We start from the raw sequence: 15273 nt of genomic DNA, 5'->3' as shown, positions 1-15273 counted from the left end.
GCCGTGCTTACCATCTTGATTGTTTCACGTGATAATGAATTCTTTTTTCCCTGACGGGCCAATTATGTTTTACGGCAATAAACTGCTTCAACACAACGAGAGCAATGGTGACGAAACGAAGTAAAAACAGAGGATTTTGATGTTGGGGGAGATGAAACTGAACCAAATAATGGCTGCCTACGTACCCAAGATCTATTCTCTAGGGATCAAGTTTCCACGTAGTTCCTTATGAAAAATAATGTGGTATTTATATAGGTAGAGTAGAGAGTCCTTGTAGCTCAAGTAGTCTTGTTGCTTGAGTAATTGTGATAGAATATAACTGTCAACTGATAATTATCTTTTTGATAAGAAATGAATCTGGACATAAATCAATGTATATTAGTGGCAAGCCATGTGGCTAAGGTTCAGCCTTAGACACATGAGTTAACGGACTGTATATTGATCCATGATATTGCGAATTGGGCTTTAGCCCTGTTGACTAAATGAATAAAATAGAGACCCCTACTAATTGACGTTTGCCACGTAGGTGGGGGTCGAAACAGTAACAACTAGCATAGTTACGGCGTTATCAACCACTCTACCAGAATGGAGAGTGGTGATGGCATTTAACTCACCTACATTTATATTTTCATTACTAGTATTACCGGTTACTTCAAAGGCTATGTTTGGCGTTTTAGGATTAGGTATCGCTTGACCTGAAAACACACCTTTTGGTTGGGTTTTCTCTTGGGTTAACTGTTGTATGTGGTGATTAATGGATTGTAAAATCTGATGGTTAGCCTGCATGTAGGCTTCGAAACGATCCGGTTGTGAAGGTGTAGTGGCCACAGGTGGTGTAACTGGAACTATCTCACGTTGATTATTAATGGGTGGGTTGGGATAGTTGTTATTAACCAAAACAATACCTCTATTAACATTATAATTATTATAATTATCTTGTCTTTGTCCTTGTCTCGGGGGAGCTTGGTTGTAATTGTTTGCTGGCCTAACATTTTGATTATTAAACCCCGGAGGTGTAACTTGTTAATTATTTCGCCAACCGAAGTTGGAGTGTTGTCTCCAAGGTGGGTTAGGTTCGCTATTTATGGAGCAAACATTATCCGGCTGTGCGGGTGGTTATTCATAGAGGAGAGGACAATAGGAGTCGGTATGCTCAAGGCTGTACCAGAAATTACATGGAAGAGTGTTTATATATGTTCATGACAGGAGTAGACTTATGTTGAATAGAAATGGCTTCTACCTTTTTTGAGAGATTTGATTAGAGTTATAAGCTCGGGATCAGATTTAACCTCAAACATACCAGCAGCCTTAAGCGTGGAAGAAGAATTATTGGGAGGGGGATGTCATTAATTACCCCAATTATTTTGACGCTATATAAGCCTCCGAGGCACCTTTACTAAGGAAACTACCCTCAGTCCTTATATCAAGAACCTCTTTATGGTGATGTAAAAGCCCTTTGAAAAAGGCACGAACAAGCGTGTCTTTCGCAAGGTTATGATGTGGACACTCGATGAGAAGATCAGTAAAACGATTCCCAGCCTCTGAAAAGGATTCATGAGGATTTTGGTGAAAGAAATGAATCTTTGGAGCATTTCATCTGTCTTCAGTGGTGGGTAAAACTGTTCCTTGAACAATTAAACGAGGTTGGCCCATGAGTCCACAAAATTAGGTGATTGGGCAGTTAACCAAGATGTTTCCTTATCGGCTAAGGTGAAAGGAAACACCCTAAGTTTAATTTGTTCTGAACCTATGGTAGGATGATAAAATGTGGTAAGAACTTGTTCAATCCTACGCATATGCTGATAAGGCTTATTGTGGTCTAACCCATGAAAAACCGGTAACAAATTAAATATATTCGGGGGAATTCGAAAATCCCCTACTGGGTCTGCAAGAACGATGCAAGACTTAGGGCTATCGTTAAGTGCTTTATAAAAGTCAGAGAAAGGAGTCTCTATTTCTTCAGCCATTAATGCAGGTGTAGTGTGTGATATTGTAGATACGCATGTGCGTTGACGTTTATGATAAATAACATAAGATGGTTTACTCTTATCGGACCTTAATCTCATGCAAGGCTAAGCCCAATATGAATACAAACCACTAACAGCAGTCAAACAAATCTGATATGCTAGAATGAAAAATCCTCTAATAGAAAAGATGAGGAGTGAAGGAAAGAGTACCTGAAGGCCTCCTTGCTTTGCGTATTAATAGCGTCTTGTATACGCAATCCCAGTGTATTTAAGAGGTTGAAAACAATGAATAGTAAAAATAATTTGAACAAAACAAGAGCCGGCAACTAACCACGCGGAAATCGGGCTATTCTCGAGAGGCTGGCTATGTCTATGTCTTTGTTTCGCAAAAAATTTCGAAGAACAAAGGGCACGGCGCCAGCCCAAAGAAAGGGTAAAGAGGGCGCAGGCGCACTCTATGTGCAAAGTTGAGAAAAAAAATTTGAAGAAAAAAAACCAACACAGTTAGAACCAATAGTCGGGTGGGCGGGTGAAATGGGATATTTGTAGAATTCTAAACACTACGGGAAACTAGTCTAACAAAACGAAGATGGCGCAGCATGTTTGTTCGCCAGGATAAATTTCAGCACGAATTGCGTAATCATCAGGGCCGTTTCCAGCGCATGATGATGGCTAATTAGCAGTAGTTTCAGGAACAAGTGGTTCGGTCTTTAGCAACCATACAGGAATAGTTATCTCAACCAGGAGTTCGCAGTACTCGTCGTCGTCAGAACCCTGGTTCATCTTCAGCTAACCTTGAAGATTCACAGTAGCAGCTTATTTATTCCAGTTGGATAATGACTATGTCATTTCTTCCCTTTATGTATTGCATTTTATTTTTCTAAGTAATGTAAAACGGTCTATTAATTAATTTCTCATAATTTTGTATTTCTAGACGGATTTAATGAGAAATTATTTACGTTAAGACATTATTGTATTCATCATATAAATATATTAGTTATTCCTTTATGCATTGGACCTACTCTTTAGGCCCAACGGACTGTTTCAAATAGTGACTCCATCGGAATTATTACTAGGCCCAACGGTCAAATATCCTCAAACAGTCAGATATCCACCAACGGTCAGATATCCACAAACGGTCAGATTTTCGCCTATAAATTCCGACACTCCTCATCACCCTTCACTCACCCCATTCTCTCACTCTCCACAACTTAATCTTCACATATTATCATTTCCTTCAACATAATAGATCCGATCGAGAGATTGGAAAAGGAGCAACGTGATGGGCATTTATAGTGGTACTGATAACAGTATTTATCGTGGTGATACTGTTAATCATGCATAACATCCTCCAGAATATCTAGATCTATGTAACCTACATATCTCTTTCCCTTTGTCTTTTTGTATATTACTATAGTGTGTTAAATAATTCTCAAACCATTTGTACAGGTTACATATTAAATGGAGAAGTCTCCTATTTAATAATAGTGTGTATTAATTGTATTTTCACTTGATCATAAACATAAAAAATTATCAAATCCATAACAAAGAAGCAAAATCAACATCTCACAAAAATAATTCAATCTAAACTCATTGTGTTCATGGAAGATCGTGCACGCTATATGGTACACCTAAACAATTGTTGCGCACGCCGCTCGATTATTCTATCCATCTTCCATCATTGAGGTATGATCATCAATTAAAAAATTACGTGTAGGTCTAACTGCCCAGTGAAACCTTCCTCCATACTTTCTATCATTTTAATACCTCATTAATTGTTTTTAGAAATCTATCATGAAAAGACATACTATGGATACCCATAGTTGCTGTTACATAATTATGTGTACCAACACCACATGTTTCACTTGTGTTTTCACATATTAATTCTGGATCTAACTGCACTTGGCATCCTGATTCGTACAATATCCTATATTGGCTATAAATCTCTTCGTTTCAGCCATTTTCATTTCACGGATTCTTCACTATCCTTCCATCACTTACACTTTCAAATGGATCAACCAAGAAAGATAGTGCCCGAGAAAGACTACCTGAATTTTTTTGATGATGGCCGATTTTCTCCTTATTTTGACACAAAAATTGTACGTCGAGGATGGATGCCTCTTCTATATCATTCAGCAGCTGATTATTCTAGAGAATTGGTTTTAATGTTCTACCAATTTACCGGACCTTAAAATGGAAAATTCTATTTCAATGCCTATGGACAACGATTTGAATTGACTAGGGAAATTATCTGCGACATACTTCAAATTCCAATGAATACACAGGAGTTCCATCTTCCAGAGTCAACATTTGATTCCATCAAAACTTTACTACGTGCCACCATATCTCGTGGCGAAGTCGGAAATAGACATCACGTTGTTCTGCAACACTCTTTGAAATAGAATCAACGAGTTGTGCTCCACTGGTTGGGACACAATGTGGTAGGTACATCACACCAACATGAAGTGACAAAGCCTCAACTCCACCTACTTTGGATTATGCAGAATCAAAGGGATGATTTTTGCATAATCCAACACCTTTGGAAAGCGATCACCAGGAAAACAAAAAGGTTAGCACCTCTGCCTACTTTAGTCACGAAAATCATGATGCGTTGGGGTTAGGGGTGGGCAATGGGCCGGGTCGGGCTAGCCCGGCCCTAAACATTTAAAGCCCTTCAGATATTAGGGCCGGGTCGGCCCGGCCCTAAAGTCAGCATAGGGCCGGGTCGGGCCGGGTCACAAGTCTAAATCTCAAGCCCTGACCCTGACCCTAGCCCTCTTTAAGGGCTTTAGGGCCGGGCCTATATATTTTCTTTTTTTTTACTACATCAGTTTTAAAACTCATTTATATTACAAAAATGTACAATAATCTACAAACTCAAAGTCCAACCAATCTAGTAATAATCCTATATAAGTCCAAAAATTTAAAATGCACATCCACAATCTAATGAACTGAAGTACATCGAGAGTTCGGAATTTGTTCTTCCTTGTACTCAAACCTCACTAAAATTACATTTAACATTGAAATACATAGACAAATAATTATATTATCATTTTAAAGGAAGAAGTAATAGATATAAAGAAGAAACATAATAGTCACTACACCATAACAGCATATTTGTGACACTGGGCATTTTCTAATTGTGACGCCATATTAGCGTCAGAAATTTTGTGACGGTGTTTTGGCGTCAGTAATTGATATTTGCCGTCAGAAAAATACAGAAATTTACATAATTTAATTTTGGCATTTATTCTAAAACATAGTAACGGCTAGTTGGCGTCAGAAATAAGTCACGTGTTAGGTCACGCAACTTCAAATGGCAGCTCTCGTAAATCTGTAACAAAGTTTTATCGATCTCGTCTCTTCCATCAACACCAACTTTTTGAAGAAGAAGAAGAAACCCAGGCCAGACAACCCCCCACCAAAACTTCTTCTCACTCACATCCACCAAAACTTCATTTTCTTCTAAAGCTGCGAAAATTCTCTATTCGCTAGGAGCCTCACTCACATCTACAAATCTTTGGTTCGGTATGCCCGGATCTCTCTCTCAATTTTAATTTTCATGGTTACAATCCTTAATTTTGAAACCCTAATTTTCAAAAACATCAATTTCTCTGAAACCTCAATTTCTCTTAAATTAAAACAAGGGTCGTTCAATTTGGTTATTTTTTTATTAGTTGAAGGTTCTCATAAATTGATTTTGGATTTTGCAATTCGGGGTTTCATGTCGATTCGAGCTTCACTTGATTTGGAGTTTCACACAACAGCGGCAAGGTTTAATAATGTTGGCGGAACTTCAGTTCTCTACATCAAGTCTTGCGAGGTAATCGGGTTATATTCTTTAGAGCATCATTTCGATGATACTGTAAGTGAGACGATTTGGTAATCACAAATGACTCTCTTCATAGCAGAAAATGCTTCTAAAAAAATGAGAAGAAAAACTATGTGGGCTCTGTTTGATGGGGTGGCGTCCTTATGACATTTTTTTGGATAATATGTTGAATTTTGTTGTTGGTTTATATAGTTCAAAGGCCTAGAGAACAGGTGGTTGATGCTGAGGCATTTTTTACTTAATTAGCATTTTCGCAACTTTTGTCAAGTCGGAATGCATACAAACATATCTAAATTCATACATAAAGATTTCAAATTTTATTTATATAGATTCTTTTTGAATGCATTACGTGATTTTGCATCTAAATACAATTCTGCAATCTTGATTTCAGAGCTCAATTCGATGAGGCTCACTTGATATATTAGATACGTCTCAAGCCTTTGTTTATGGTTTTCCAATATACACAAGAATGGAATTAGTATTGTTATTAGTAGTATAGTCTTTTAGGGGTGAATGTGGTAAATGTAGTCATGCATGGATGGAGGACATGGTTTAGAAAGAGGATTCACACATTATGATTTGGTTGCTTATGATGATATGATGGAATTAGGAAGTAACTACTAAGGAGTTTCCATGTAGGCCTTAATTTAACCCTTTTGTTTATGTTTAGATAATTTTCAAGTATCCGGTCTGCTTTGCTAGATCAAATATCAAGGCACATGGTGCTTGGTTAGAACTTAGAAGTGAAGTTAGGAAAGAGTTGTCCATAGAAAATTCAGAAATCAAGGCATGACACTTTACTATTTTGGTAGTTAGAGCATTCATCTGGGATAGGTTCCGATTGAGGTAGGTTTACTGATTTTTGTAACACAAAGTGGTGGAAGTTGGTTGTAAAAGCAAGAGGAGCTTAAATTCAGTGGTTAGGATGCCTATAGCTGCCCGAGGTTTTAAGTTTTAACTAGCTTATACCGGGGAAAGGTTTAAAAATCCTTTGTGCCCGGAACTTAAATTGTGCACTTATCATGTTAATTTAAAATTTTATTTATTTACTTCTTTTAGTTGAAGAAATCCTTGAAGGGAAGGAAGAAGAACTAGAGAGGGCTTCTAACACCTTCCTCTAACAAAATTCCACTTTATGGAGCCATTTTGTCTTATTAGTGAACTAGAGAGGGCATTCTTGTATTTAACTCTTTAAATAGCATCATTACTATTGTTGCTTTGCTTTTCCCATCTGTTATCATATGTAATTGTGTTAGGTATCTTCAGCTACTAAAAAATCTCTCTTAAAGAGTTAAGTAATGGTACTTCTCATCCCGGACTTAATGGAAAGCCAATTGAGAACATTGCAGCTATTTGAATTCAAACTACATTTCAGGGATACAAAGGTAAGTCACAAAGACTTGTAGCTTGATTCTTTACTCATTCCATACTGGTAAGAATTGCAGGAAATCATTCTATAACACTTCTTCTTCTCCAGGATATCCGACGATCAAGACAATTCCCGTCAAACTCTTTCCTTTAATAGAAGTAAATTCTTATTCTTACAAAGCTGGTCTTTCAGAAGAGTTTATTAAGGTATGTAGATACATTTTAATGTATTGTCTCTATTGTTTCTTAGTGTGTTGAGTTAATTTTTAAGTTCCAAATGAAATGCTTCTAGGATTAGTATAAAATTTTATTGTTAGAATGGTGGTTTTCTCTAAATGAATATATGATGTGTGTGTGATTCCTTCAGGTGGCAGCACCTTTAGAGACTTTGGGCAGGGCTACAGTTGAGCTACAAATCAAAAAACCAACTTATATTGGTAATGAGTAAATACCCTATTGTTATTACCTTTAATGTTTGTCTATTGGTTTTAGACGGTTCTTTGTTTTGATGCACTCTTGCAATTGGTTTCAGGAATGGATTTATAGTTTGAGTGGGACGAGGTTGAAGCGTTTGTGAGACAGCCTAATGGTTCATTGTTCAGTTGGTGTGAGCGTTTTGTTGCTTTACTCATCTGCTTTATGGAATTGTGAGTACTCATGTGTCATTTAGTTTCAATAGTTTTTCTTATGCCATTCGTGAAAAGTACGTGCTTTTGGTTTGTTCAAATTGCTCCATTCTAACTGCTTTTGGTTATACCATTCTAGACATTCATTCTAACTGTTTTGTTTTGTCGGTGTTCTTTAGCTGCTTTGGGTGGAGTGTGTCTTTGGGTGTTGCTGCTGCCCTCATTTGCATCTTTGCTACCATGGACTACCGGTGCTTGCTTCTTTGGCCGGGTGTTGTTCCGCTTGCTTTGGTTTGGTCGCATCATTTCTTGGTGCCGGGCTTTGCTGCCATGGACATCTTTGGTGCTTGCTGCTTTGTTGGTATGGGTAACAAAGCGAGACGATTAGCAGGTATGAATTGAGGGATGCCTTTCCTCATCTGGTCACAGTTAAACAAATAGTATCCATCCTCTTCCATAGGGATTCAATTATATGAAATTAATTTGTTCATGTAATGTAGGATGAGCTCCTAAAACTTTTTATTTTGTCGTCCATCTCCTTTTCTCATGTATTTTCGGAAAAAAATAGTTTTGCTTGGAAGTGTTGCTCTCAGGCATTCTAAGTTGATACCCTTAATGTAGTTTTAATTTCAATGCCAGACATTAGTATAAAGAGAAGTTTTTGTACAACAAGTTGGAACTAACTCTTATGTTGAAGTTCATATTTCATTTAACTGCCTTCCAAATGTTGCAGGTTTTTGTGTTTCTGGCAGCTGAATATGCAACTCCACAGAATTCTTTGAATCAGGTAAGTTCTGGCAACGTTGCACAAAATAAGTTTTTAACTCTATGAAGCGCGCAGAACTGTAGCTAAGTTACTAAACTGGTATTGAGCTTTACTCTATATTGTAGCAATTGAGTCTTTGACTTTAGAATTTCTATCCCTATCAGTAACTTTACTTAAAAAACAAAAAAATATATTAAAGGGTGTTCTGCACTATTAGCATCAGTTTTTGTGGTACCTATTCTGTAGCTTTGAATCATCAAATGTATGCTGTTTAATTGGTGGTCCAAGATATATGGTCCTCAAAATGAAAAAGAAGTACAGTGTTCCTGGAATGAAACTTATCCATGTTTGAATGAAGTGTGGCTAGTTCTAGATTGTTCCAGTGAGATGTCTGATGGCATAAGTAGCTCAACACCTAAAAGTCCCATAATAAATTTAACAATAGATGTGGCATGTAATAATGTCATGTAGGGCCAATTTCATTCATCTATAGGCCTCAAATAGTATACTAGGGTTTTAGGCAAATTCATTTCACCCTTGGAAATAGCATTAGCCATTTGGTAACAAGGGTGATATGAGTGGTACCAAAAATTATCTTGTAGTTCTTGAACCACATTATTTTAAGTTAGACTACTAAGTGCATTATGGTAATGTTGGTTTTATTGTCTACTAAATCACAAGTAACTTGGGACACCAAGCAACTTTGTGATGAGCAATTTCTATTTTTTGTTTCTCATGTACTATATGAAGTCCGATATGTTCTTATTGCATTTTTTTTTTACTCTAACAAGATATTCAAGTTTCTTTTAAAGTTAAACCAAAATGGAAGTTTGATATACAAAATTGGTATTTGCAGGATATGGAAACTTGATTTCTCTATCATTTTTATTATTCCTTATTGTAATGAGTTTCACATTAGATGTACATTAGTTGATTAGGTTAATGCTTATGCAGCTGGAAGGAGAGACTACTTTTAAAGCTATTTGACTTACTAGTTTGGTGAGTACACCTATGTACGTGCATAGTCCATTTATGTACATGTGTGCAACTAAAGATATAACAAGGCTCAAAATCTAGTGAGGTTTCCCCTTGTCTTGGATTTTCTAGTTTCGCTTGATAATTTTAGTACCCCTATTCAAGTTTGCTTTTTCGTTCAACGCGTTACATACTTCTTTTTGTTTTCAGGCTTTTGAATGGGTCACTATAATTTGATGCACCCATTCCTGCCCTACGCTCTCCACACAATAGGATCTTATCATTGTACTTTGAGGATAATTGGCCTTGCATTTAATTTGATTTTTTTTTTCAGTTAAACAACTTTGCGATCAATATACAACTAATTTGGAATTACATGGGGCCATTTCTTGGTCTTGATAGTATATCCACATACTACGCTTTGGCTCTTGTTAACTTAAGCAAAAAATGGTAAGTACTGCAAACATAACTATTGAGTAGAAATTTTGTTTAAGATTGCGCCAATTTTGGTTTTGAGAATGCACTCTTATTCTAGGAAAGAATGCACTCGAAGTTCTACTGCGGCTACAACAATTTTTATGGGCTTAACTTTTTACACAGTGGATACAACGTAAGTCTAATTGCTTCAAAAAATTACTCAAGGTAAGTATGTGCTTATGACATGTTCTTGTGTAATAATTTTTCTTAAAGTAGTTACACTAGCTTCACTTCTGTAAAAGGAATTGAATTGAATATATGTCGCCAAGCTCTATAGAAGATGAGGTGGAAATTCTTCATGGAAGGTGCACTAGACACACTATGCTGTGAAGCCTATGGGACGCAGCACTACCGAAAGCTTGGGAATTATACATACAATGCTGCTATCTGTCTTGTATTGCTTTGTGTCCCTTTGTCTCTTAGTTGGGTCAATATGGCGAATGGTTTGATTGTTCTAAGTGATACACGTAAGTCCTTTTTCATATCCCAGTATAATTGAGGTTATACATCTTTTAAATATTACTTCTATACAATTGTTAATTGTGATAAATTATTAAAGGGTTGGTTTATATATTTCATTTTGTTAAAGTTATGATGCATGTTAAGGTAGAATTCTAGTTTTTTATTAAATGTATTCTAGTTTTTATTGATGGATATACCCTATACTTTAGATCCTCAGACTCAAAGTTTTGTTTATCCTAATAAACTTCTGATCAAGCAAGCATTTCTGCCCTAATTCTTCACTAATTTAGGTGATTGGTAGTATATTAAGCTCGAGTAGAAATCCAATATTATATAAGCATGCATATGGGTTCTCTTATTCGCATCTGACCTTCATATTCGTCTTAGCTTATGATTTCTAGATTACGGTTTTGAATTGGAATAAGATGCTTCTATGTTAATACTTGTCTTATGATTTGATCGGTTTTCTAATCATTATGTAAAGTAATCATGTCGTGGGTACTAGTATGTGTTACACATTCGTGTAAGCATGTAAGCTTCGACAAATAGCTTAATCATATTGCACATCCATGTTGAGTGTTCACTCTCAACACTATGCAGTCAAGCTTATGTGGCGCAACAATACCAAAAGCTTGGGAATTATATGTACAACGCTGTTATCTGTCTCTTTTCTTGAGTCGACGCATTATGGTATACGCGTACAATAATGAGGAGGAGGTGGCAGATTATGTCATAGCAATGGCTCTTTTAGTTTGTATCTAAGTTATTATGAATAGGCTACAAGGAACTCTTTCAGGTTAGATACAAGTCCTAGAGTTTAGTGCTTGACCATCTTTTCTTTTTCCAAAAAAGTTTTGAATTAACTGGGGCGTGGTAATGCGGGTATTGCTAGAGGAACTGGCTGGCAGCATTTGGGTGCCTATGTCAACCTCGGAGCATTTTTTCGATTGTTGTGCATAAGAATATCAGCCACAATTCCTTGACCGAGCCAATTGGCGCTCTATGTTCACTAGTTTGCAGAATACAAAACAAATGTATGATGAATTTTTTTCTATTACTTTTTGCTCATAGATGAACTTGAATACTTAATATGTGATCTTGAGTTGTAGTCGAGTGATTACATTATATTGGTAGATTTTTTGATATATTTTTTGTGTTATTCATTTTGTGATACATGCTTTGTCAAATTTTGGCGTTTGGGGTTTTTGTGGTTGTATTTATCCAGGTGATTTAAGGGGGAGAAAAAAGAAAAACAGGATGGCAATAAAAAACGAAAGTTATTTTTTTTCAATTAAATGATATTTTGTGACGCCTGTCAGGCATCACTAATTGCAAAGGGCTGTCATAAATAACTGACGCCAACAAGCCGTCACAAATATTTGTGACGCCAGAATGCCGTCACAAAAAAAAAGTGACACCACAGTGCCGTCACAAATTACTGACGCCAAAATGGCGTCACAAATATTTAGACGCCTTCACGTCAGTCGTCACAAAAAAGTGACACAATTTGAGGCGTAAAATTTTGGCGTAAAATGGCGTCACAAAAAATAATTGTGACGCCAAATAGCCGTCACAAATTTGCTGTTTTGGTGTAGTGAGTTTTGGTTAAGGATCATGGAAGTTGTTAAACTATTTGTAATATCATAAATTATTTCTATAATAAATTCAAACAAATATAATATTACATTTCTTCTAATTTAAAAGTGATTCAAGCTTTGTATATGGAAATGAAAATATTGGCTTTTGAACAAGTGATGGAGAAAGGTTTGAGATTACAAATGTCATTTTTCTAACAAAGGACGTTTTTTGGTTTCTATGTTACAAATGTCTGCTCGTATTTTTGCTTTAATGGTGTGGAAGGAAACCTTTAGTTTTAGACTTGGCTTGGATGTGAATAAAAATATAATTTATAAGAAATAAGTGAGAAAAGAAATTGAGAATAATAAGTTATGGACTTTGACTTGATGATCAAAGGAATAAAGTCTTATTTTTTATTAGGCTAGTGCTCATTGTTCTTCATGGCTGCTAAGTTGACAAGTTTTTGTTATATAAAACAAGTTATTGGAAGTACCCTTGGGTGTAAGTGATAAATTACAAAGGACAATGTTATTTTAATTGAAAATATTTAACAAAGAGTTGGACAATTATGGTATGTGTATTTATAGTGAAAGTATGAAACAGGGCCGGTTAGGGCTTGGTTAGGGCTTGGTTAGGGTCGGGCCTATGTTTTAGAATCTTAGCCCTAGCCCTGCCCTAGAAGGCATTAGGGCCGGGCCGACCCGGCCCTAAACTCTGTGAGGGCTTTAGTTGTGAGGGCTTTATAGGGCTTAGGGTCGGGTCGGTCAGGGCCGGGTTAGGGTCGTTAGGGCCAAATTCCCACCCCTAGTTGGGGTTATCCAATAGTTTCTCCAGAGATACCTCTTCAAAGACTGGCCATTACTATACTTCACACAAACTACTCCGCTGGGTTTTGGACTCCAGATACTCTGACAGATGAACATGACGACCAAAGCTCAAACTCTGAACATTTCTTTAATGAAAATGCCTTGCATAACATTTTTAATCACATGGAAGGCATTCAATTTCTTCATCAAGGCATGCGGGAACTACACACACGTCAGGAAATCATCATCAAAAGTCGTATAGATTTCCAAGAATGTCAAGCAATGCACGATGTTGACCAGGCGGCAATCTTGGAAACTCATTCTCAGTCCTTGGAAAATCACACTCTCCTAATAAAGAATCAAACTACGCTCTCTGGCAACCAGGGGGGCCTTCAACTCCAACTTAGCCAACAAATTGATGAACTGAACAGTGTTGTCCACGATCTGCATTCCTATCACCATCCTCATCATCCTGATCCCGATCCATGATTTTCTACCAAAAAAAAAGGGGAGCAACTTTCCCCAAAATAAAATAATTATTATTAATTAAATTTTTCGTCGTGTGCTCCTTTAATTAATATTGTTGTTATCTTTCTGTCCTCTTTTATAAACTAGACCTACTAGTATTATCATAATTCACGTTGTTATATCCAATAATCAAATTTTAACATGTATTTTAAATTTGATTACAGGAGGAGTCTATCTTCTTCCATACTCTGTCATCCATCCAGTCAAACTTTATTGGACATTTTTTTTCAGACACATCTTTATCCATTAAGCATGGGTGACATACTTGATTTCCTTCCGATAGGACTCTCACGTTGCTATTCGTAACGTGGCTACTTCATTTTGGACATTTCCTCACGTACACTGATTGATAGCCTGTCAGGAATCTTTGCATCACCCATCGCTCTACTCCATCATACATGGCTTCTTCATCAAACGTAGCATCTTCATCAAGCATGGCATCTCCAAAAATCATTCCTGAGCAATCCTTTCAGGCTATGATGGATTCCAATGTTTATGGCCTTCATTTCCGTGATTACATCACTAACATCGAGTGGTCTTCCCTTGTTATTCGCCCTGACCAAACTTATTCTCCAAGTTTGGCAGCCCACTATTATGCCAATATGGGAGAAACACCAGCATTCAACACTGCTCATGGCTTTTTCTTAGATGGATTCACAATCCAAATTGGTGGCACACACCATATCTTTTCTGAGCCAACGCTTACCCTAACTTTGGATCTTCCATATCACGAGCCGGCAACAACATGGCCATTCATTTTTCACAACTCTACTCATTCCTTTTCATGGCCTTCTTTTCGCGCAGTATACAGTGATGGTCTTGAAATTAAAGATGAAGGAGCTAAACTTGGAAGATGGCCAGACATCACCATTCTCTTAGCCAGCATGACCATGAACGTGGGAAATGCGATGTTGTTTGTCCTTCTGAACATCATGGGAGATTGGCATTTTTCGACCACCAATGATGCTGCATGTGTAGTCTTCAATGTGCTTGCTCAAGGTCATGCATTCTTTGATATCTTAAACTGTGTTATTTCCAATATGAAACGAGCTCGCACTGTTCGGGATCAGTATATATTTTTACCTATAACTGCTTGCCAAATCATGAAGACACATTTCCCACAGTTTTTAGCAACTTTTCATGACTGGGTTAAGGTAGATTCTATGTGCCCAGCAAACAAAATCATTCGTTCATTAAGGTTTAGGCAATGGAAATGTCCTGCACGGTACTTGAGACATGTTCGTTGTTATCCGGACGATGATAAGATGTTGAAACATTTTAACGAATCCGGTGAACAAGAATGGGCCACCATTTGGCAACACATTATCTTTTGGGGCGATGCTAAGGAAATAATGCATTTCACTCAAGAAGATGCCAGAACATCACCACATCCTGGATGGTAAAATTGAGTAGGGAATTGTATATATATCTAACTGTATATAGTTGTATATAGTGTGCTATTGTTTTTCTTTTTCTGTCTAATATATTATGCTACCACAACTTTCTGTTCCAGCAATCCAGCCCTAATTTTGCTCACAATTCTCAGGTAATTCATTTCTTTATCTATTTTTACTTAGAGGACTAAGCATCATTCAGTTTTGGGGTGCTTTAAACCTATTAGGCAACTTGTAAGCTGTATATAGCTTCTATTTTCTTGTTAGTAAATGTACTTAGTGACAAAGTCTTATTTCCTTTTCAATGATGAAAATTGTCTAGAAGTCTCATATTAGCATTCGAATTAGGATTCGTTTTTAAGAAACTCAAGATAATACGTACGCAATAGTTGTTACATCTTTTCATGAGTATTTATACACTAAGTATCATCGATTGTACATAGCAGTAAGTTTCTGGAACCCACGGATAGTCTACTTAAACTATCAATCCTGTC

The 15273-nt window shown here is 36.8% G+C and overlaps 2 long non-coding RNA genes across 3 annotated transcripts; both read left to right on the top strand.

Moving 5' to 3' along the window:
- The first annotated feature begins 6789 nt into the window (after positions 1 to 6789).
- On the top strand, positions 6790 to 7953 carry LOC147514165 (uncharacterized). The gene is made up of 4 exons (XR_015217468.1): positions 6790 to 7184; positions 7277 to 7374; positions 7535 to 7604; positions 7700 to 7953. It is a non-coding gene; the product is annotated as an uncharacterized LOC147514165 (long non-coding RNA).
- Positions 7954 to 8191: 238 nt separating this feature from the next.
- On the top strand, positions 8192 to 11335 carry LOC147514164 (uncharacterized). Of its 2 annotated transcripts, XR_015217466.1 has the most exons (5): positions 8192 to 8580; positions 9514 to 9558; positions 9869 to 9984; positions 10070 to 10478; positions 11074 to 11335. It is a non-coding gene; the product is annotated as an uncharacterized LOC147514164 (long non-coding RNA). The 2 variants fall into 2 exon arrangements; XR_015217467.1 differs by lacking the exon at positions 9514 to 9558.
- The last annotated feature ends 3938 nt before the right edge of the window (positions 11336 to 15273 follow it).

This window comes from Coptis chinensis, chromosome 3 (assembly GCF_015680905.1).
Source record: "Coptis chinensis isolate HL-2020 chromosome 3, ASM1568090v1, whole genome shotgun sequence".
NCBI classification, from domain to species: domain Eukaryota; kingdom Viridiplantae; phylum Streptophyta; class Magnoliopsida; order Ranunculales; family Ranunculaceae; genus Coptis; species Coptis chinensis.
This window is presented reverse-complemented; position numbering and strand designations above follow the sequence as displayed.